This window comes from Erinaceus europaeus, chromosome 1 (assembly GCF_950295315.1).
Source record: "Erinaceus europaeus chromosome 1, mEriEur2.1, whole genome shotgun sequence".
Lineage (NCBI taxonomy): Eukaryota > Metazoa > Chordata > Mammalia > Eulipotyphla > Erinaceidae > Erinaceus > Erinaceus europaeus.
In genome coordinates, this window is record NC_080162.1 from 142,328,446 (window position 1) to 142,352,717 (window position 24,272).

Sequence of the window (24,272 nt, forward strand, 5' to 3'; positions counted from 1 at the left end):
CAGCGAGCCTGCACTACTCAGGAAAGAGAAAGAGTCAGCGCAGATTGCATAGGGCTGGAGGTGCAGACCGACCCGCAGAAGCCCGAGGCCGCTAGGCAACGCGATGGATGACGCCGTGCACGCACACCCGCGGAACCGCGCGGCCGTTCCCAGTCGGAGTCCCGGGACTGTGGAATACGGGGACTCCCAGAGTTCCCAGCGCCGCCTTTTCGGCGGCGGCGTCCGCAGCTGCGCCTGCGCAGTGGCGCGCGCGTAGGCGGCGCACGGCGCGCGCCGGTCAGCTGACCGCCCCGGCTGGCACGTGACTCGCTCGGTGGGCGCCGGGCTGGAGGCAGTAGGGAGGCCGGCGCCGGGGCCGGGCGGGGATGGAGCGCTGAGCGGTTAACGTCTGCCCTGCCGCCGCCGGAGTGACACCGTCCTATCCCGGGTCAGTGAGCGACGGCTGTGCCCCCTGGGGACTCTGCAGCCGGGGGTGGGGGGAACGGGCAAGGCCGGGCCTGGGGACAGACTGAATGTCTGTCTGTTTTGTACCTGGGCGCTGCCAGGCAGGGCCTGTCTGTAAGAAACAGAAGGCGGGGGACAGAGGGCCCAGGAAGCACCCGAGGACACATGGCTGCAGCCTGGTCGTCACATAACCTCGTCCTGGGCTGGAGAGGACGAAGGTGACATGGCCCTGGGGGTGGGGTCACAGGGAGCCCTGGAGCCTTCAGGAGGGGGACCAGCCCGGGGTGGGGGTGGGGTGTCACAGGGAACCCTAAACCTCCAGGGGTGACCCTTCCAAGGGTAGTGTCACCGGGAGCCCCAGAGCATTAAGGGGCAGGGGTCACAGGGAGCCCCAGAACTTTCAGGAGGAGACCAGCCCGGGGGAGGGGTGTCACAGGGAAGCCCATACCTTCAGGGGGGACCATCCAGGGTGGAGGGGGGGGGTGACAGGGAGCCCCAGAGCCTTCAGGAGGGGGCCCCGCCGTCTGGTTGGGGGATGGCATTTTGAAGGGACGAGTGGCCCCTCACTGTAGGCAGGGGACCCTCCCAGAGCACCTGGTACAGGTTCTTGCGGAACTGGAGAGCAAACACCCAGAAAACTCAGGCTGATTTGTTTCATACAATTATTATCTATTTTATTTTAAAATTATCGTTATTGCATAGAGACAGCCAGAAATTGAGGAGGGGGGAGGTGGAGAGAGAGACATTCAGAGGGGAGGGAGATAGGGAGAGAGACAGAGAGACACCTGAAGCTTCACTGCTTCACCACTTGCAAAGCTTTCCCTCTGCATGTGTGGAGCAGAGGCTTTGAAACCCCCCCTCTCCCCCCATTGTAACATTTGCGGTCAAGTAGGTACATCCCCAACAAGTCATCTTTTATTATTATTAGAATGGACTAAGAGTAGGCAAGAACATCCTGGAAAGGAACTGGAAAGGAGAATTGCATAAAGCAAATTGAATCCTCTGAGTAATAGTGCTGAGTGGAAAACTGATAGTCTTTTCAGAAGGGAAAAAAAAAAGATATGCAAGGAAAAAATCAAATATTTCAGTTTGAGCTGAGTATTCAGTGCTGCTCTAAGAGGAGGGGGTGTAAACTGTCTAACCTTCAGATTTTGTATTGACATTTGGGAGATAGGTCATACACAGAGACACATTAAAGTACTATGTGGTTATAGATATTTATGAAAAGGAGTGTTAAGTAGAGGATCAGGCAGAAGCACAGCCAGTTAAGCGCACATGGCATGAAGTGCAAGGACAGGTGCAAGGATCCCAGTTTGAGCCTCCCTGGCTCCCCATCTGCAGGGGGTTGACTTCACAAGCAGTGAAGCATGTCTGCATATCTTTCTCTCCCCCTCTCTGTCTTCTCCTTCTCTCTAGATTTCTCTCTGTCTTATCCAATGACAGCAATAACAACAAGGGCAGCAAAATGGGAAAAATGGCTTCCAGGAGCAGTGGATTCATAGTGCAGGCACTATGAGTCCCAGTGATTACCCTGGAGGCAAAAAAAAAAAAGAAAGAAAGAAAGAAAAGTGTTAAATAGTCTATGATGAAATTGTGGAGCAGGGACACATATAGGATTCTGCACTATCAGAAATGTGGCCTTGGCAAGCCAGTGGGATTTGAAATAGTGAGCTATGGGAACAGTTTAGTAGGCAGGGAAATCCACAAGATTTGAAGGCCTGAAAAGCTCACCAGGGACATGACTTCAAAGAAGGCTTTTGGGGAGGATATGACTTTTGAATGAACATCTGAAAAGGTTGTGAATGTGTAAGTGGAAATATTTCAGACTGAGGGACCTGTGGATGACCTCAGAGACTGGGGTGGGGAGATAAAGTTTTTGAGAAGATGTAGTGAGTATGGTGGGACAGGGGAAGGTGAGAGCTATGTGAGATGGGGGAGTGGGCCCAGCAGTATCTTCATCTTGAGTGAGATCTGCTTTTTGAGAAGGTAATTTTGTAATTTTTTGACAATGGCAAAAACAAATGAGGGAAGACCACTTCAAGGAGATGTGTGATCCTGCCTAAAGCCAGCAAGGTAGCTTGAATTGTTTGGAAGTGAGTTGTTTGAAAGCAGGATACTTTTTCTCTCCGTTGAGAAATTAAGGAGACTGTTTAGTAGTACTCACACTTAGAGGGACTAACAAGTGGAGGGATGGTAAGAATCATTGAATTCTGTTTGCTATTACTCACTGTGGGGAGTTGTATCTACTCCCTAGACAGTTCTGAATAACCTGGGTGGGAACCTGGACAAGAATTGGCCTTGACCTTCCAGACTTAATTTTTTTGGTAATGCCATCTGCTTCAAGTAGCTTTTATTGAACTAGAGTCACAAGGAAGACTCAATTACCTTTTATATTTACTTTATTCTCCCAGGTTTTTGAGAGAAGGTAAGTGAATATACTATTGTGTAGATAGGAACCTACCAGATATTAGAAATGCAAAACAAAATGATTTGTCTAAGTCCAGTTTAACTTCCCTGGTCTTCTGACTGTGGGGGGATAATCACTCTTGCTGACGATTACCATAGTCATATCTGGAGAGCATGTTCATTTTCCTGAAGAGCTTTGTAATCTTTTAGTCAGCACTTAGGGTGGACTTTTTCTAGTGGGACAGCTTGCAGGGACTTGAAAGTGGTAGTCAGTGCTTTAATAACTGCTTTTCTGGAAATTTGGGTAAAGCTATTTAATTTACAGTTCCTTTGGAGGAGATCATTAGCAGCCAAGATGAGCTGAAACACTCAGGCTTTGAATCACAGTTCTTTGACAATAAGCAAGTTTTAAATTATGCTGAAGGCTGAGCCTCAGGGTGATGCCCGAGAACTCGCAGATCTTCACTTTTAGTATACCTTGCAGGAACTAGATACAATCTAAGGAAATAGTACTCCATATCTAGTGCAGTAAATGCTTGCAGAGCTGGGTGGTTACTGTAATTCAGCTGTTAAGGCTGGCGGGGAAGGACTCACTTTTTAGATTTTGCTTGTCCCTCCTTTATATTAATTTTTCCCCCAACCTAAACATTTCTGGAGATTCCAAAATTCAGAGTCTGTGATTATTTCCACAGCTTGTGAAATAATTTCTTTGGTCAAAAAACAAGACTGCAGTGAGAAATTAAGCCTTTGGAAGAGAATCTTCGTGTAGTTCTTCACTTGCTTTAAGTCAGCCTTCTTTTAAACCTCCCAGTTGAAAAAAATTCAACCACTTTATAAGTATATGTATTATTATTACTGTTTTTAAAAACTTCTTTAATAACACCAGAGGCAGAGAGAGAGGGAGAGGGAACCAGAGCATCACTCAGGCATTTGTGATTCTGGGGCCTGAACTCAAGACCTCATACTCCAGTGTTCAGTGCTTCACCCACTGTTCCACCTCCTAGGCCACCTTCTTAGGTAAATGTTGATCTTGTATATATTCCGACCTGTCTGAAAAAGTAAATCTTTTTTAGTCTTCGGATGTGGAATTTGATGGCATTATAGTTGTAAACTTACTTCCTTTTAGATTCCCATGTCTTCTGGGCCCCCCCCCCCCTTTACTATAATGAAACAAAAGCCTTCTTCAGTAGGGAAGTAATTACAGCATCATGTCATTGTGCAAATCTGCCACACATTTGAGTTGCAAAAGGAGCCAGATAGGTATTGAAGACATTCTCTTGGTTATACGAAGGATAAAAGGTGGAGCATAGACTCTGTATCTGAGGCAAGTGTCTGTGTAGTGGAAGGTGAAATAGGGGTCAGATGGTGTTGCGACTGGTGAACAGCACAAGCTGCCTTGTGCTGGGACCTAGTTTGAGCCCTGGCCCCCATCTGCAGAGGGAAGCCTCACAGACAGTGGAGAAGATACAGGGGTATCTCTCTCTCTCTCTCTCTCGTCCCCCTCTCTGGCCCTATTTCTCTATCATAATAAAGGAGGAAGGAAGGGAAGGTGGGAGGGACAAAAACAATGGCTGCTTGGAGCAGTAGATTCGTTGTGCCAGCACAGAGCTCCATCAATGCCCCTGGTGGCAGAAATAAATAAATTAATTAATTAAATAAAATAATGATAGATATATGCAAAATGACATTTTATAGACTGGTGAATGCTTTAAGTCAATTGTCAGTGAGTAGGAAGTTAACTTGTAAATGATTTATGTAATCATTTATGAGAAAGAGATGGGAAGGGGGAGAGAATATCAGAGCATGGCTCTGGCACATGTGGTGCTGGGGCTCAAACTCTGCAACCCATGTTTGAGAGCCCAGCACCCTATCCACTGGACTACCTCCTGGACTGATGTGGTTAACAGGTGGATTAACTTTCCCATGGGGAGATTTTGTTTGTGAAGCAGCTTTCAGCTTAGTCTCTTCATGGGCTGTGGATATTTTGTGTAGGTTTGTCCCCTGCCTTGCTCCCATTTGTTTGGTGCAGAGCACCACGTTGGGACGAATCTCAAACATCCCGTTGGAGAAGAGAGGTACTACTAGGCAGTGAAATACTGAACAGGACACTGTAATTTACCTGCCAGAAAGATACTGGGGTACTTGTTAAGTGACAGGCACCCAGCTAGATGTTGGGGATAGAGAGGTTGAGAATGGTATTTTAATAAATCAGTATTAAAATGTATGTTTTCACTGTGTCACCATGACATCTAACTGTTGTCTCTGCAAATGAAGGTGATGTGACATCACTTTGAAGGAATTTAACAATGAATTGTTTAGTATATTGAAGTACTATCATTGAGCACAGCACACAGTACATTTAATTTTTTATTAACATATCTTATTGTATTTTAATGAGAGAGAAATGCACTGTTCAGCTCTGGTTATGGTGGTGCTGAGGAGTGAACCTGGGACCTGAGAGCCACGGGCATGACAGTCCTTCGTATGTCCATTATTGCTGTCTCCTCAGCCCCACACAGTGCACTTTTAATAAGTGGTTGTCATTAACAGTAAGCAGAGTCTTAAGCTGACTGGTTTGATGAGCTGGGAACAAATGTTTTGAGTCTTTACGCTGCTTAACTTTAGGCTAGAATACATTGTGTTGGAGCTCTCTGCACCCTCTAGGAAATGTGGACACTTGTTCTATTCACTATTAGAAAATACCAACCCCCAGAGGAAAGGGAAGACACACTTTGGGAGCCATGAATGTAGCATCAGAGAATACTCTGCCTTGGAAGTAATTATTTGCCCTGTGGGTCACTGCTAAGTTTCCCCTGGCAGAGAGGAAGTTTCTGAGAGCTGAGATTCTGATGACTATTTCATTAATGTGTAGATACAATACCTTTCTTACCTTGTCCACCCAGTGAAAGGACCTTTACCAGAAAGGACAAATTTTCCAACATTAAAAAAAAATTATAAGGATTTATTTTAATGGGGTGAGGGAGAGAGAAAGAGATCGGAGCTCATTTCTGGCTTATGGTGGTGCTAGGGATTGAACCTGGGACCTTGAGGCCTCAAGGCATACTGACTAGCACTGTGCTCTACCAAGTGGAGATATTACCCAGTCTGACTTTTAAAAAAAAATTTTCTTTATTGTGGGATTAATGTTTTTACATTTGACAGTAAACACAATAGTTTATACATGCATAACACTTTTCAGTTTTCCACTGAAAACTAATACAACCCCCACTAGGTCCTCTGTCATCCTTTTTGGACCTGTATTCTCCCCCCCACCCCCCACCCCAGAGTCTTTTACAATTTGGTGCAATACATCAACTCCAGTTCAGGTTCTACTTGTGTTTTCCCTTCTGATCTTGTTTCTCAACTGCCTGAGAGTGAGATCATCCCATATTCATTGTTCTGTTTCTGACTTATTTCACTTAACATGATTTCTTCAAGCTCCGTCCACGATGGGCTGAAAATGGTGAAGTCACTGTTTTTAATAGCTGAGTAGTATTCCATTGTGTATATATACCACAACTTGCTCAGACACTCATCTGTTGTTGGACACCTGGGCCAGCCTGACATTTTTCAATGTTACACCATGTGCTGTTTTCTTCTTAACCATGCCTTACCGGGAAAACGTTGTTCTAGACTCAGTGATAGGCATCAATGTGGAAATAAGGCTTGACTTATTACATGTTTAACTTTAGCTAACTGTGGAAGACGAAGATGGTACTTGTTCATAAAATACATCTATTAGAGATTAACTACTTATGTATACTTACAGCATGAACTTCAGGTTGTCTTGAGTAGGACTGTAGAGCATTTATAAAGTTTCAGTTGAAAATAATGCTTGCAAAATTAAGGATTATTTAAAGATAACGTCTGACAATTTAAATTTTGTTAACCTGTCCAGACACACTTGCCCAAAGAGATCTGTGTATACCTATGCTTATAGCAGCCAATATCTGGAATAAGCCAGGTGTCCAAAAACAGATGAGTGCCTGAGATAGCTGAATTCACCTTTTTCACCTCATCTTGGATGGAGCTTGAAGGAATCATGTGAAATGACATCAGCCAGAAGGAGAAGAATGAATATGAGATGATCCCACTCACAGACAGAAGTTGAGAAATAAGAACAGAAAGGGGAAACATAAAGGAATATTTCACCTTTCAAGAAATAATTTTCAAAATTCTGGCTTGATGTATTACACCAAAGCAAAGCACTCTGGGGAAGGAGGCTGGGGAGGGGTGGGGGGAGGAGGAGCTTCCAGGTCCTGGAACAAGACGATGGACTTAATTTGGGGGTGGGGGTGTTTTGCATCTCACCTATATCCTGGTGAGATGAGAAGTTGTACCCATGTGCCAGCAACTACTGTAAACCATTAACTTTCCAGTAATGTGTGCACTTAACCAGTGTGACACCACTCAGCCCCTCCATTAACCTTCCAGTAAAAAAAAAAAAAAAAGAAAAAGAGAGAGAGAGAAAAGAAAGTGTTTAAGTAGTCTGTTAAGGGGAATACTAATGAGCTATTAAAATAACATTACCAAAATATTTCCTCAAATTATTGGAAACTTTTTTTTTTAGCAACTTATGAATAAGCTCCTTTCACAATCCTAATTCAGATTCTTCTGTTTTGAAGGACAGAATTTTAACATTCAAAGAGGTAAAAGCAGTTATTCTTTTTATTTGTATGGTGTTATCAAACAATTTCTAGAGTAAGATATGGCAGCCTTTTTAGGTGAGTTGTATTTTGCACTGACTACAAGACTGATATTTCACAGATACCTGAGGTATACTTTGTTTTGCTTTTTGAGAGCTTGTTTGGAGGTTCTAGCAAAGGAGTGCAGCTATTCATATACCCTCGACCAATGGCCGGTCCGTCTCTATTGGGGAAGGCCGTCCTCTTCTGACTGAGCGCGCAGCTTCAGCAGGGACGCACTTGGAGCGGTGAGGGAAGAAGGGGACACCCGCCTAGCCAGCCAGATCAGCCGAAATCAACCCTGGCGATCAGTGGGGTGACATGTCACAGCCGGATCGCCCTCACATCTTGTTTTGCTTTTTGAAATAAGCCGCTTAATTAGCTATGTCTTTTCAAGGACTGAAACAAAAGTAGCTTTGCTTGTAGATCCCCTTTAGTTCTAACTTATTATTTGTTATGTTGCATTTCAGAGATAAATTTCTGGTTTCTTCAAAGTATTGAAATTGGTAAAGTATTGGATTTAAGTGCTGAACCTGCTTAAGTAATTAAAATCAGTTATTTATTTATTTATTTATTTATTTGTCACCAGGGTTATTATTGGAATTTGGTGCTGGCATGACAAATCCACTGCTCCCAGAAAGGCCATTTTTCCCTCATTTTTCCCTCTACCGCCACCTTTTGTATTTGGTAGGACAGAGAGAAATTGAGAGGAAAGGGTGAAGTAGAGAGGGAGAGAGACAAACACCTGCAGTACTTGCTTCACCTCTTGAGAAGCTTCACCCCTGCAAGTGGAGAGCAGGAGCTGGAACCTGAGTTCTTGTGACTGGGGATGTGTGTGCTTACCCAGGTGCACTACTGCCAAACCCCTAAAATCAGTTAAGTATTGATAGGGCCAATAGAAGAGCTCACCTGGATTGTGTACCTGCTTTGCTATGAGCTAGACCAGTAGTCTAGCCTGCCCCCCACTATATTGGTGGAAGTATCATTGTTGGGGTGTCTTCCCCTGCAACCTCCTTCCAGTCAGCCAGGAGTGCTGCAACCCTGATGATGACAAAAAGAAAAAAATCAATTGACCTATTTAAAGTTTTCTATGGCTACCTGATCTTGGGCCACCCTCATACCTTCACAACACACACACACACACACACACACACACACACACACACACACACACACACACACACACACACACACTAGCTCTTCTATTACTACCACCCCCCACCCCCCATTCAGTTTCGTTGCTTTTTTTCTTTTTCCACTTGATTGGGGAGTTTACAGTGCAGTTATCGACACACAGGTACATCTTCTCATCTCCCCTTATAGGTGTCCGCAAGATACTCTTTCCTCCAACGTAGGTCCTTCCCCACCATCCTGCACCAGGACCCCAGAGCCCCTCCACACACCCCTCTCCCTCCTTCCCCAGAATCCTCTGCTTTGGTGTGATATACTGTCACTCTTGTGTTATAATAGTTACTGTTTTTATTTTACTTTATTTTCAAAACAGTTGTTGTAGGAAGATAATCCATCGCCTTCAAGTTCCCATAAGTAGTGGTACAGCGAATAATAAATGGTCTTAGAGCTTTGGCATCTGGTTTTCCTTCCTTCCTATTTTGAAAGTAACTGTCACTGATTTTTTTTCCCCTCTTCTTTTTAATGTTTTCTTTCCTCCTTACCTCACTCCAACCCTTCCTTTCTTCGATGGTTTTTGTTGTTATTGAATTTTGTGAGTCCTTTATTTTATTTATTATTAGATAGAGACAGAAATTGAGATTGGAGGGAAAGTAGAGAGGGGAAGAGACAGAGAGATAACTGCACCCCTACTTCACCACTCATGAAGCTTTCCCCTACCGGTGGGGACCAGGGTGTTGAACCTGGGTCCTTGTGCACTGTAATGTGTGTGCTTAATCAGATGCACCACCACCTGGCCCTGAGTTCTTTATATATTTTGGTTGTTAGCCCTGTGCTATATGGTGTGTAAATACCTTATAACTCTTAGTAAATGCTAGCAACCTATGTCCTAGAAATACTCCCCTTTTTAAATTTTTTATTTAATTTATTTTTTTTTTTGGTACCAGAGCCATGCTAATGTGGGGGGATTGAACCTGGACCTCAGAGCCTCAGGCAGGAGAGTCTATTTGCATAGCCATTATGCTATTTTTCCCACCTTGTCCCTTTTTTTTTTTTTAATAGTTGCAAAACTTTTTGGCATTCTCCTGTGATATATAATTTCTTTTTTAGATTAGGAAAATAGTAACAAGTTAGATCTTTATAATCCTTTTGACTTTATAATAGTATGTTATGTATTTGTGAGTTCATGTTATATGTAACTTACACCATACTTACTTGCTTGAGATAGACAAAAAAACTAAAGGGGGGGGGGAAAGCTGTGATAGAACCACTTCTCTCAGGGGTTTGGTGGTGGCACATCTAGTTGAGCACAGTTGTTATCTTGCAAAGGACCTGAGTTCCCACCCTCCCTCCCCACCTGCAGGGGGGATGCTTCACGAGTGGTGAAGCAGGTCTACAAGTGTCAGTCTTTTTCCTCTTCATCCCCTCTCAATTTCCCTCTGTCCTGTTAAGTAAGAAAAAGGAAAGAAAAAGTGAAGAAGAAAAAAATGGCCTCTAGGAGCAGTGGGTTCTCATTTCCTTCACTGAGTCCTAGAGGTAACCCAAATGGCAATTAAAAAACAAAACAGGTAGCACAGCGGGTTAAGTGCATGAAGGGCAGAGTGCAAGAATCCCAGCTCGAGCCCCCGGCTCCCCACCTGCTGGGTGGTCACTTCACAGGCGGTGAAACAGGTCTGCAGGTGTCTGACTTTCTCTCCCCCTCTCTGTTTTCCCCTCCACTCTCCATTTCTCTCTGTCCTATCCACCAATGATGACATCAATAACAACAATAATAACTACAGCAACAGTAAAAAAAAAAAAGCAAGGGCAACAAAAAGGAAAATAAATAAATAAATTTATATAAAAAAAAAAACGGAGTCAGGCGGTAGCGCAGCGGATTAAGCACAGGCGGCACAAAGCGCAAAGACTGGCGTAAGGATCCCGGTTCGAGCCCCTGGCTCCCCACCTGCTGGTGAGTTGCTTCACAGGTGGTGAAGCAGGTCTGCAGGTGTCTATCTTTCTCTCCCCTTCTCTGTCTTCTCCTCTCTCCATTTCTCTCTGTCTTATATAACAACAACGGCACCAATAACTACAACAATAAAATAACAAGGACAACAAAAGGGAATAAATAAATATTTTTTTAAAAAAAGACTAAATGCTTCTCTGTTGACCAACAGGTAATATAGGAACTGAGAGACAGGTTATAAGTGAAGTGGACTCTGATCCCTCTGGTTCTCTGCTTGGAGTGCCTTCTGGGCCATGATTTAGGAAGGAGAAACCAAGCAAAGGCTTTTAGTTTGACTGAATTAGATTGTAACCGAGGAAGCTGTAACCTGGCTGAAATTTCAGGTCAGACTGGCAAAGAAGAAATAAACAACCCACTAGAAATTGACTTAGGGGGTCTCTGCAGGAGGACCATCAAACAATATCTAGAGAGTTTTAAACTTAACATATATCAGGGCTCAAGGGCCTGGAAGGAATTTGGACTACTGTTCAGTACCCAAGACATTTAGTAGACCTTAGCAATAAGACTATTTTTATTCCTGAGTAGAGTGTCAAATGCATCCTAACAAAGTTTTAAAAAACAAGTCTTTTTAAAAAATATTTTTTATTTATTTCTTATTTATTTATTTATTTATTAGATAGACACAGAGAGAAATTTATAGGAAAGGGGGATAAGAGAGGGAGAGAGATGCCTGCAGCCTTGATTTACCACTCATGAAGCTTTCCCCCTGTAGGTAGGGACCAGGGGCTTGGACCCAGGTCCTTGCATGCTATATATAATGTGTGTGCTTAAGCAGGTGTGCCACCACATGGTCCCCCCAAAATTTATTTTTTTGTTTTTTTTACTGGGTAGAAGCAGAAATTGAGAGGGAAGGGGAAATAAGGAGAGAGGAAGAGAGACCTACAACACTTCATCAATGTGAAGGTGTTAACTGGGAGCTTGAACCCGGGTTCTTGGGCATTATAGTATACATTCAACCTGGTACCCCACTGCCTTGCCCTAAAACAAGTCTTCATAGATCACACTGAACCTCCGAGACCTGTATGCTGGGCCTCAGGGCTTCAGAGAAGAGGGTCAGATTCTGACCTTTCAGGTTTCCAAGTCATTTGGAGAGGAAAGTAAGTTATGAAAACCAAGGGAGGATAATTTGTAAGTGCACAGTCATGGCATTTATAAATAAACAATATTTTCTACCTGGGTTAGTCTTCATAAGTAGACTGGGCTGAGTCAGCAGTTACTTTAGTCATTCCCAAGAAGGGAGACTGAGTGAGAGGGAGGTAGAAAGTCTAGCTACATCATTCCCTCCTTCCCTTCCTCCCTTCCTTCTAGTTCTGGTTTATGGTAGGGCTGGGGATTGAATCTCAGTCTTCAGAGCCTCAGGCATGAAAGTCTTTGCATAATCATTATGCTATCCCTAATCCTTCATTCCTTCCTACAGTTCTGTTAAGGGATTTGTATTAATATTACACTCTAGAAATTGGGGAGTTAGGGGCTGGTTGGTGGTACACCTGGTTGAGCACATGTTACACTGCACAAGGACCGGGGTTCAAGCTCCCAGTCCCCAACTGCTGGAGGGAAAACTTTGCAAGTGGTGAAGCAGGGCTGCAGGTGTCTCTCCCCCTCTCTATCATCCCTTCCCTCTCGATTTCTGGCTGTCCCTATCCAATAAATAAAGATAATTAAAAAAAAATTAAAATGAAATTTAAAAGTGTATTTAATAGGGGATAAAGAGACAGGCCAGGCAGTGGCACACCTGGCTAAGCACAATGGTTATGCAAAGAGACTTTCATTCCTGAGGCTCCAAAGTCCCAGGTTCAATCCCCCACATCATCATAAGCCAGAGCTGAGCAGTGCTCTGGTTAAAAAAAGAAAAAAAAAATTCTGTTATGCCATGCTAAGGAAAATGGCCTGCATCCAAGTCCTCCTGGTTTTTCAAATAAAGGAGTGACTACTTTAAGAGAGATTCACTCATAACCCTGGGACCCCTGTACTCAGCTTCATAACTCAGGAAGCCTTGCAGGCCCAATAAATTCTGCTAGATGAGGCGTCTGAACTTCTTTTTTTTTTTTTTTTGCTTTCAGGGTTATTGCTGGGGTTCTGTGCCTGCATCATGAATCCACTGCTCCTGGAAGCTTTTTTCCCCTTTTGTTGCCCTTGTTTAACGTTGTTGTGGTAATTGTTGTTGTTATTATTGATGTCATTGTTGTTGGATAGGACAGAGAAATGGAGAGAGGAGGGGAAGACAAGAGAAGTGGAGAGAAAGACAGACACCTGCAGACCTGCTTCACCGCTTGTGAATCAACTTTCCTGAGGTGGGAAGCCGGGGGCTCCAACTGGAATCCTTATGCCGGTCCTTGCACTTTACACCATGTGCGCTTAACCCACTGCACTACCGCCCGACCACTGGAATCTGAACTTTTCCCCGCTTTTCTTTGCATCTAGAATCACATTGTGCTATCCACCCCCCCCCCCCACCCCCCAAGAACCTGGTCTTTAGTCAGAGGGATTGGAGTCATCTGCCTTCTGTGTGGCATTGAGCATTTGGACCTCTTGAGTGCTGCTGTCCGGAGGTTTAAGTAGATAAATGTACGCACCACCATAAATTTGATAGAAGGCATTACTTCCTCCTTTCTTTTCAGACAGTCAGATTCTAAAGAAGGTCCTCGTAAAAAGGGAATTTTTTTTTTCGTAATTTTTCACCCATTTTTCCTGGAATTTCTGGCCTCTAGTTTTATTGAGAATCTTCCTGCCATTATTTCATTTCCTTCTGATCAAAGCTTAGTAGGTGGAACATGTATGTGTAAGATGAGAGAATGGGGGAGTCGGGCAGTGGCACAGTGGGTTAAGCGTACGTGGCTCAAAAAGGACCAGCGTAAGAATCCTGGTTTGAGCCCCCGGCTCCTCACCTGCAGGGGAGTCGCTTCACAAGTGGTGAAGCAGGTTTGCAGGTGTCTGTCTTTCTCTCCCTCTCTCTGTCTTCCCCTTCTCTCTCCATTTCTCTCTGTCCTATCCAACAACAACAACAACATAAATAACAACAATAATAACTACAACAATAAAAACAAGGGCAACAAAAAGGGAATAAATAAATATTAAAAAAAAAAAACAAGATGAGAGAATAGGACCCTCCTTAATTTCTTGAAATGCTTTGAAAATCTGTTGGATTGTAACGTTTTCTAGAATGTAGGTGGTATAGTAGTGCCATCTGCTGTAATAGCTCATATTACTACTGTCTTTTAAGAAGCTGCAGTTTTAGATCATTTAATATTGTTACCAGGACAGAATTTTTTTTTTCTAATTTTAGAGCTTTATTGAGTAATGGTTTATGGTATACTCTTTTTCTTTTTTTTATCACTGCTGTCACCAAAGGTCTGTTTCCCCACCCCCAACCCCCTAGATAACCACTAGAGTTCTCCCACAGTCTTGGGAACAGGTTGACATTTTTTTTTCCACATATGTCATCAGAACAAATTATAAATTGATTTCAAGTGTCTGGAAATAGCTACCAGGCAAACCCCCACAGGTGTGTGCCTGATACAAGGGGAAGCGCCCTAATGGGCAGTGCTATGACACCTCACTTTCCCTCTTCCCCCCAACTCTCTCTCTCCTTCTTGCTTTGTCTTTATATACAGTGAAATAGATGGGGGGGGGAATGGCCTGAACTTGATGGAATCATGCATGTGCATAAAAAGCCAGCACCACAAAAGGAGAAAAAGCTTATTTTGTTATTTGGCCATGTCTTGAGTAGAGAGAGATAAAAATGTATCATTCAATAAATGTTCTATGCAACAAAACTTCTATTTGCAAAACTACCATCAGCTTGAAGAGCTGGATTATTAAAAGAGATATAATGATGTTATTGGAACTCTGTAATCAGCTGAGGATTTTTTTTATTAGTGATTTAATAATGATTGACAAGATTGTGGAATAAAAGGGGTACAATTACCATCACCAAAGTTCCATACCCCCTCCCCTCCATTGGAAGTTTCCCTATTCTTCATCCCTCTGGGAGTGTAGACCAAAAATCTTTATGGGGTCAGCTGAGGATTTTAAGGCTCTGAGTAGTCCGGTGATTGGTAGATAGGCTGAAGTTCTATATTTGGTAAGTGCAAGGACCTTTGATGGAAGAAGTAGGGAAACATCCAAGGCTGCAGTAGCCAGAAGGAAGGGAAAAGGTATTAATCGTTGATGTAGCTTTGGCAAGAGGACCCAGGTGCAAGAGAGAAGGGGCCAGGGTGACCAGGAGGCAGATGCGCTACCAGGGCTCAGCAGGTGACTCAGCGCTGGATGCAAACCTGTTTGTGTGGCCCTCGGTGTGACCTCTGGCACTGTGTATAACAGTGCTGTGCTTACAAAACACAATGATAACTTCCCAAGATGATATATGCTATTGATTCTGAAGTTAGTACAAGGATAGCCCAGCCCCCAAGCCTAGCAACATTACACAGCTAATTTTGTTGACTATACTGACCCTTTTAAATAAAACATTTTAAAAAAAGATACCCTGCTTTATTAATGAGAGAGAGAAAGAACCAGAGCAGCTCTCTAGCACATGCAGTGCTGGGGATCAAATTCGGCTTCAGCTTCCAAGTTCTGTGTTTTACTGTTGGGCCATCTCCCTAGTCTTTTTTTTTTTATTTTTTATGAGAAAACATGCTAGAAGGACTAGCACATTTTAAAGACACGATTAAAGTTCAAATTGGTTTTTTTTTTTTAAATAATTACATTTAAAAATATTTTACTTATTATTTTAATGAGAGAGATACAGACAGAAACACTGGAGCACTGCTCAGCTCTGGGTTATGGTGGTACTGGGAATTGAATCTGGGAACTTGGAGCCTCAGGCATCAAAGTCTTTTGCATAATCATGCTGTCTTCCCAGCCACCCCCCATAGGTTTTTAATTAAAAGTAATCTGAGTAAATAGCAGTTGTCTGTATATAACTTTCCTAAGGTGATTTTTTTAATACAGTTTAGGGAAAATAACCTTGAACTTCTCAAAGCAGGTATCAAAAACTAAATTATCTAGAGTAGTCTCTAGGAACGCTACAGGCTTCTTTTACTATGCAAAACAGATGTTTATACAAGATATAAAAAAATTTCTTTATTGGGGGACTAATGTTTTACATTTGACAGTAAAACACAGTAGTTTGTACGTGTGTAACATTTCTGTTTTCCACATAACAATTCAACTCCCACTAGGTCCTCTGCCATCATGTTCCAGGATCTGAACCCTACCCCCTAATCCCAGAGTCTTTTACATTGGTGCAATACACCAACTCCAGTCCAACTTCTGCTTTGTGTTTTCCCTTCTGATCTTGTTTTTCACCTTCTATGATCATCCCATATTCACCCTTCTCTTTCTGAATTATCTCACTTAACATGGTTCCTTTAAGCTCCATCCAAGATGGGGTAAAGACAGTGAATTCACTATTTTTAATAGCTGAGTAGTATTTAGTAGCTGAGTAGTATTGTCTGTATATACCACAACTTAGCCACTCATAAAACAGATGCTTATAAGATTTACACTATTGGTTCTCCAACACTGTGGAACAGGCACTGAACACTGGTGGAGCACCGTACCAGATTATAGCCTCTGGTTTTTATCCGCTGCATACTCTAGGATTTTCTAAGTCAAAGTCTCTCTCATGATACTGAAAATATACTGGATTGTGCAAAAGAAGTAGTAGCTCTCGTCCACCTCTTTAAAGGGTGAATCACATCACTAGGCTTAACAAAGGTGGAATGCTGGCACTGTAGGGTTGGACAACTGTTTTTCAAACCTGAGTCATAGAGGATTTAGTATATTAAAGCAGCTGACATGTTGACTTTTTTGTGGGTTTTCTCAAACTGAAGTTTTCCTGTTAACTTGCCTTACTAGGTCTTACATTCATTTTTGATTTTTACAGAGAATTCGAAGAATTGTGCCATTGTCCTGCTTGATTTTGACCTTTTCCTTTCCTACAGCTCCATTATCTTGGCTCCCAAGCGGAGTCATTTGGAGATCATGAGTGTGCATTAGACCTTTGAGTCTGTCCTCACAAACTGTGCACACCAGTGGAATAGGCTGATGTTAAAGTTTTGTCTCTGCTCCATTCCCTCATCTCTGCAAATTGTTCTGTTTCTGCAGTATCCAATTGCAAGATACACTTCTGGTGCATTGATTTGTACTTGCTTTCTATAAGAATCTTCTATCATGTTTCTCACCAAAAGTTCTTTGAACAAACAAATCTACTCTGTAGTAAGAACTGATTTGCTAACACCTCCTCAGCCAGGAACCACTAGCCTATACTCAGAACTTAGAGTGGTACCTCTCACTCTGCCATCGGGTCCCTGCAGCCAGTAGAGCCCAGGCTCTCTCCGAGTCTGTCTCTGTGCTTGGTGCCACTGCCTCTTATATAAGAGCTTACCCTACTCATTTTTACTGTTTTTAATTGATTTGATAGTGGTTTACAGTGATAGAAAATTTTAGGAGTATAGTTACACACACAGACATAGACAAACACACACACATTCACTCTTTTTTTTTTTAATAATTTATTTCTTTTTTGGGGAATTAATGTTTTACATTCAACAGTAAATGCAATAGTTTGTACATGCATAACATTCCCCAGATTCCCATTTAACAATACAACCCCCACTATGTCATTCATCATCTTTCATGGACCTGTATTCTCCCCACCCACCCACCCACCCACCCCAGAGTCTTTTACTTTGGTGTAATACTCCAATTTCATTTCAGGTTCGACTTGTGTTTTCTTTTCTAATCTTGTTTTTCAACTTCGGGCTGAGAGTGAGATCATCCCATATTCATCCTTCTGTTTCTGACTTATTTCACTCAACATGATTTTTTCAAGGTCCATCCAAGATCGGCTGAAAACGGTGAAGTCACCATTTTTTACAGCTGAGTAGTATTCCATTGTGTATATAGACCACAACTTGCTCAGCCACTCATCTGTTGTTGGACACCTGGGTTGCTTCCAGGTTTTGGCTATTACAAATTGTGCTGCCAAGAACATATGTGTACACAGATCTTTTTGGATGGATGTGTTGGGTTCCTTAGGATATATCCCCAGGAGAGGAATTGCAGGGTCATAGGGTAGGTCCATTTCTAGCCTTCTGAGAGTTCTCCAGACTGTTCTCCACAGAGGTTGGACCAATTGACATTCCCACCAGCAGTGCAGGAGGGTTCCTTTGACCCCACACCCTTTCCAGCATTTGCTGCTGTTACCTTTTCTGATGTATGACATTCTCACAGGAGTGAAGTGATATCTCATTGTTGTCTTTATTTGCATTTCTCTGACAATCAGAGACTTGGAGCATTTTTTCATGTGTTTCTCGGCCTTTTGGATCTCTTCTGTGGTGAATATTCTGTCCAAGTCCTCCCCCCATTTTTGGATGGGGTTATTTGTTGTCTTGTTGAGTCTGGCAAGCTCTTTATATATGTTGGTTATTAAACTCTTATCTGATGTATGGCATGTAAAGATCTCCTCCCATTCTGTGAGGGGTCTCTTGGTTTGGGTAGTGGACATTCACTCTTAACATTACTCTCTCTGAACCTACTGCTAAAGTCCTGGTGTCATCACACCAATTAAAACTTTGACTATTTCTGCTTGACATCCCCCATTTTCTCTGATAACCACCATAGTTTTCATAAGACCCAAGAGTCTGTTTGGCTACTATTATTATTATTTTTTTTTTTGCAAGTTTGTTTTAGTTACCTACTCTACATGTAAGCAAGCTATCCGGTAGTTGTCTTTCCCTTCTTATTTCACTTACTATAATCATCTCTAGCTCCATCTATTTTGCTCTAAATGGCACATTGTCACCTTTTTGATGATCGAGTAGTCTGTCATTAAATATACTCATAATTTCATTTATCTAGCCATCTGACCCATGGCAATTAAATGTGAGTCCTCTATAATAGCTTTGATGTTGAACATCTTTAGTTTTTCAAGTCAGCAAGAATTCAGAGCTTGCTTTTATTTTAAAAATCAAAGCTGATCTTTGTGTGGCCCCCTTCGAAGTCTGTGCTAGGCATGGCCTCTCTCCCCGAGAGGCCAGTTAACTCTGTACAGTTTTTTAATTTTTTAAAATACTTATTTTCCCTTTTGTTGCCCTTTTGTTATTTATTGTTGTAGTTATTGTTGTTATTGGTGTCGTGGTTGTTAGATAGGACAGAGAGAAATGGAGAGAGGAGGGGAAGACAGAGAGGGGGAGAGAAAGATAGACACCTGCAGACCTGCTTCACCACCTGTGAAGTGATTCCCCTGCAGGTGGGGAGCTGGGGGCTCGAACCAGGATCCTTATGCTGGTCCTTGCGCTTTGAGCTGCATGTTCTTAAACCACTGCGCTACCACCTGACTCCCAACTCTGTACAGTTTTTATGGCAGGTTGAGTGCCTCGTGGATTGGCCATCCTGCCCTTCCTACCCAACTGTGTGTAGCTTATTGACCACTGCATAGAACATGGTTGTTGGTACAACTTTATTAGTAATGTTGGAATAATCTCAGGGTAATTTCCTTTTTTATTTGATAGGACAGAGAGAAATTGAGAGGGGAGGCGGCCATAGAGAGTGAGAGAGACAGAGATGCCTGAAGTGCTTGCTTCACCACTCATGAAGCTTCCCCCCCCCCCAGCTTTCTGGATGCAGGTGGGGAACAGGGGCTCAAACCCAAGCCATTTTGCGCTATAAATGCGTACACTTAATTAGGTGAGTCACTGCCTGGCCCCACAGGGTAATTTCTTGAGATACTAGTTTATTATTATCATCTAGACTTAACAGCCATTTAACTTGTCTGAGTTTCTTTGCTGTAAATAGGGGAGATCATGTGTATCACTTGGAGGTGTTGAGAAGATTGAGATAATAATGTAGAAAACATTTGGCCTAGTACCTGGTTTATGGAAGATGACAACAGAAATTAGAAAAAAAAAATCTAGTATATAGAATGGAGTCTGTGTTCGGTTTACTTTCAGTTTCAGTTGTGTAGTGACTGGATGAGATTACTGTAGTTGCATTGGGTTTCTGAAATAACGAGAGCCCATTATGACTAAAGATTTCGGAGAGGTTAAATAAGTTGGGGTACTAGAAAGTATCTAATTGTTTAAGTGAAGGCATTGGAAGTGGGAGGAATGACACTGTAGGTTTTTTTTTTTAATTTTCTTTATTGGGGGATTAATGTTTTACATTCCACCGTAAATACAATAGTTTGTACATGCATAATATTTCTCAGTTTTCCACATAACAATACAACACCCACAGAGGACCTAGTGGAGGTTGTATTGTTATGTGTACACTGTAGGTTTTCATATTTGTGAGTACTTGTGTGTTTGTGCTCCTTATCTCTCAGTTCATACACTGGGTGGATTGGACTCTGGGCTTTGTGCATGCATGTGGTGAGGGTTGTGTTGGTGGTGGAGGGAGGAAGATTGTACAAGAGGGTCAGAGTGTTGTAGTGACCTTTGGAAAGAAAGATCCATGGCTGTACTTTCATACAGCCACAGGAGTGTTGCATTTGCCCAAGGGGTGTGTACATAATATTTATTTGAGAGAGGGAGAAGGAGGAGGAGAGGGAGAGTACACAAACAGCAGGAGGTCACTCTGCCATGTGGTGCTGGAAACTGAACTTGGCCCCTTATACTTCCAGATCATGCATTCTGCTCCCTCGCTACAAACACATATTTACATCTTTTTTTTATTAGTGACTTAATATTGATTTACAAAATTAACAAGATAACAGGGGCATAATTCTACACTATTCCCGCCCTCACAGTTCTGTGTCCCCATTCTCTCCATTGGAAAGTGCAATAAGTAGTTCTCCCAAGATCACAGATAGGATTACTGCTATAACTATCTGTCTATATATATATTTGCCCATTTTCTTCTTTTCTTCTTCTTCTTTTTTTTGGTAGTATTTATTTTCTCTTTTGTTGCCCTTGTTGTTTGTTGTTGTTGTTATTGATGTCATTGTTGTTGGGTAGGACAGAGAGAAATGGAGAGAGGAGGGGAAGACAGAGAAGGGGAGAGAAAGATAGACACCTGCAGACCTGCTTCACCGCCTGTGAAGCGACTCCCCTGCAGGTGGAGAGCTAGGGGCTCGAACCGGGATCCTTATGTAGGTCCTTGTGCTTTGTGCTACGTGCGCTTAACTTGCTGCGCTACCGCTCGATTCTCTTTTCTTTCTTTTTTTTTTTTTTTTTTAAGATTTCATTTATTTATTAATGAGAAAGAGCAGACATCACTCTAGAACATGTGCTGCCAGAGATTGATCTCAGGACCTCATGCTTGAGAGTCCAATGCTTTCTTTATTCACTGCACCACCTGCCAGACTACCCCATTTTTTTCTTTAATCCTGCCTTCTCTATCTTTCTAAGTCACACTTACTATTTCAGGTGTCTTTCCTTTTTTTTTTTTTTTTTTTCCCTCTTCTTTTTCCCAGTCCTGATGGGTGGGGTTCAGAGCCCTCCTCCTCTGGGGGTATGGACCAAAATTCTTTATGGGGTACAGAAGGTGGAAGGCCTGGCTTCTGTCATTGCTTCTCTGCTGAACAGTGGTGTTGGCAGGTTGATCCATATCCCCAGCTTGTTTCTATCTTTCCTTAGTGGGATAGGGCTTTGGAGAGGGGAAGCTCCAGGACACATTGATGAGGTCGTCTGTTCAGGGAAGTTAGGATGGAATCATTTCAACAATTTGGTGGCTGAAAGGTGGTAAGATATAAAGCAGGACAAAGTGGCTAATGAACGAGCTAAAAAGTAGGGATCGAACAGATGAGAATGGGGATTTTAGGGTGAAAAGGAGCTAGCAAGTCTATTTTAGGTATGTTCTTGGGGGGGGCCCACGACTTTGGTAACTTTTGCTTGAGTTTGATATCCCAATATGCAGGTGGACTAAAAACATTGTCTGGGAAGATGGTGTCAGAGTTGAGAATAGAACTAGAAAGCTGGACTAAGGTAGAGAGTAGCTCCCAAACTTTTAAAACAATATTAACTGTTTACCATGTTGATCTGACCCAGGACTCATACTGTTCGTATTTTAGTACAGGAGCCTGTGTATCCTCTGAGTCCCTGTCAGTCTGAGCTCGAAGTCCATGGTCAAACTGGGGACATTCTAGGTTGCACTCATTTCAGGACCAGTCTTCCTTGAGTGGCAGAGTAGGATGACCCAGCCTCACTTGGGAGAGTGGGGCAGTCCCTACCATTGCTATTTCATAGTGAGGGTACAGTCCTGAAAAAGCCCACAAGAGGGCTTGTAATGACATTCCTGATGGAAGTAATCTGTTATGGTGGAGAGAGAGATCTATTAGAGGTCTAGGCCCATTGTATCTATGGGAGAATCCAAGGATTCCCTTCCTAGAGCCCCAGGTGATGGAGTGGCCTGGCAGTGACCACAAAGGCCATCATTAAGTGGGCCAGTCTTTTGCTCTCATCCAGCTTTTGTAGTCCCTTCTTCACCTGACAAGCTTAGACTTGCTCCAGTTGTTAGTGTTGAGTGTTACTTGTATCCAAATTGGTATTAGGTTTATGGGGTCTCTCCTTAAGTTAGAGAGGAAATACACCTAGGATTTTAGTGGAGTCTAAGTGAACCTCAAGTTTTACTGCATTTACTTGTTTGATGGTTGTAATAAATGTTGTAGTAGGACAATAATTGCCATTTAGTTGATAAATATTTTTTGCTAGTATATCTCTTGGCCAGTTGTATACAGTGTTTCTTCTAAAAATTATCGAGGGGTGACAGTAATGCTGATGCTGCCAGAAGAGATTAGCAGATATATCTTCTTCTTCTTCTTTTTTTTTGCCTCCAGGTTATTGTTGGGGCTTGATGCCTGCACTGTGAATCCACTGCTCCTAGAGGCCATTTTCCCCATTTTGTTGCCCTTGTTGTTATCATTATTTTTGTCACTGCTGTTATTGTTGGATAGGACAGAGAGAAAACGAGAGAGGAGGGGAGACAGAGAAGAGGAGAGAAAGACAACTGCAGACCTGCTTCACCGCCCGTGAAGTGACCCTCCTGCAGGTGGGGAGCCAGGGACTCAAACCAGGATCTTACACTGGTCCTTGCACTTCGTTACATATGCACTTAACCCGCCACGCCACTGCCCGGCCTCCTATATCTTACTTTCTTTTGAGTAGTTAGTTGAGTAGATGGAGTGATTGAGGGAAGTAAAGTAGGGGGTAGGAGAGGAGGGTGCCTAGGCCTAAGTAGTAGCTATTTGATTAGACAGTTTATGATACCATCTGTAGGTCTTTCTGCTAGATTGCCAAGCTTATTAGGTCTAAGTCTAATCACACTGGACTGTTAAGCACTTTTACTGTGAGGTATATAGCTGCCCCTAACTTATGGATAAGTTGTAGACATCTATCTGTAACTTTGTTGGAGAGTGCACCATCTGAAATGGAACTAGGTAGTACCATGTATTATGAAAGGTCTCACCAGATCATTGGAGCTGGAAGGTTGATATCTCAGGCCTGGCATCTCTGGATACAATTCAAAGCAAAAAGGCAGTGGCAGCATAATGTGGCCTGGTGGCACTGTTTGCATTGATTCAGCTGAGGTCAGTAGAGGTGGAGTAACAGGGTAAGGGATCGAGAAGAGGCTTCCAGAAACACAAAGTCCCAGAGGTTCCAGGACTGGGAGAAATAAGGATTGTAAAGAGAATGGGGGAGGGGTCAGGAGTTGGGTGGTAGTGCAGCGGGTTAAGCACAGGTGGCACAAAGCACAAGGACCGGCATAAGGATCCTAGTTCGAACCCCTGGCTTCCCACCTACAGGGGAGTTGCTTCACAAGCGGTGGAACAGGTCTGCAGGTGTCTAATTTTTTCTCTCCACCTCTGTCTTCCCCTCCTCTTTCGATTTCTCTCTGTCCTATCCAACAATGATGACAATAATGATAACTACAGCAGTAAAACAAGAGCAACAAAAGGGAATAAATAAATAAATATTTTTTTAAAATCTTAAAAAAAAAAAAAGCAATGGGGAAGGTTCCTCATGGTCTTCGAGTTTTAAAAAGCAATAGATAATTATTATAGCCAAGTTACTTGGCAGCTTGGTTTTCTTTGACAATCCCATGGTTTGGTCAAGAGGGACCCAGGGCATCACTCTGGCCTATGCAATGCCAGGGATTGAACTCAGGACTCCACACTTGCAAGTCCTACCCTCTACCGCTGGGCTACTTTCTGGGCCTGGTATGTTTTGATAGAAAGCAGACTAACAAGATTTGTTTTTTCAGTTTTGTAAATGTTTGCTGTTAACACAGTTACAGGGACTTGTGGAGACTTCCTGAGGTTGAATGTTTAATAGAATTAGCTAGTTATTTGGTTAACATTGTAGGATTTATAGGCCAATTTTGCCACATTACTGAAGTGTTCAAATGCATCAGTTCAATTTTTTTTTTTCTCAAAGAGGAGAAAGCTGGCATAAGCCCATCTTTTTGTTTGTTTCTTACTGGGCTTTGAAAGCTGAAGTAAACCTATAGATTTTCAGCTCCTCCATTTTCTTTTGTAGAGTGAAACTGCTGATAAGTGCTATTTTGGGTAGTCTCACTTCTTGAACAATTCCCACTTTAGAATGCTTTATAAATATAAAAAGATAGAACTCATTGGGAGTTGGGTGGTGGTGCAGAGCTCAAGG

The 24,272-nt window shown here is 42.7% G+C and overlaps 1 protein-coding gene across 2 annotated transcripts in view; it reads left to right on the plus strand.

Annotated features, from left to right (window-relative positions):
* The first annotated feature begins 272 nt into the window (after positions 1-272).
* ATP6V1C1 (ATPase H+ transporting V1 subunit C1) overlaps positions 273-24,272 on the plus strand; it is a 51,889-nt gene continuing 27,889 nt past the window's right edge. For both annotated transcript variants that reach the window (XR_009551208.1, XM_007518855.3), the window contains exon 1: positions 273-427. The gene's annotated coding sequence lies outside the window, so the exon portion shown is untranslated. The remainder of the gene's footprint in view (positions 428-24,272) is intronic.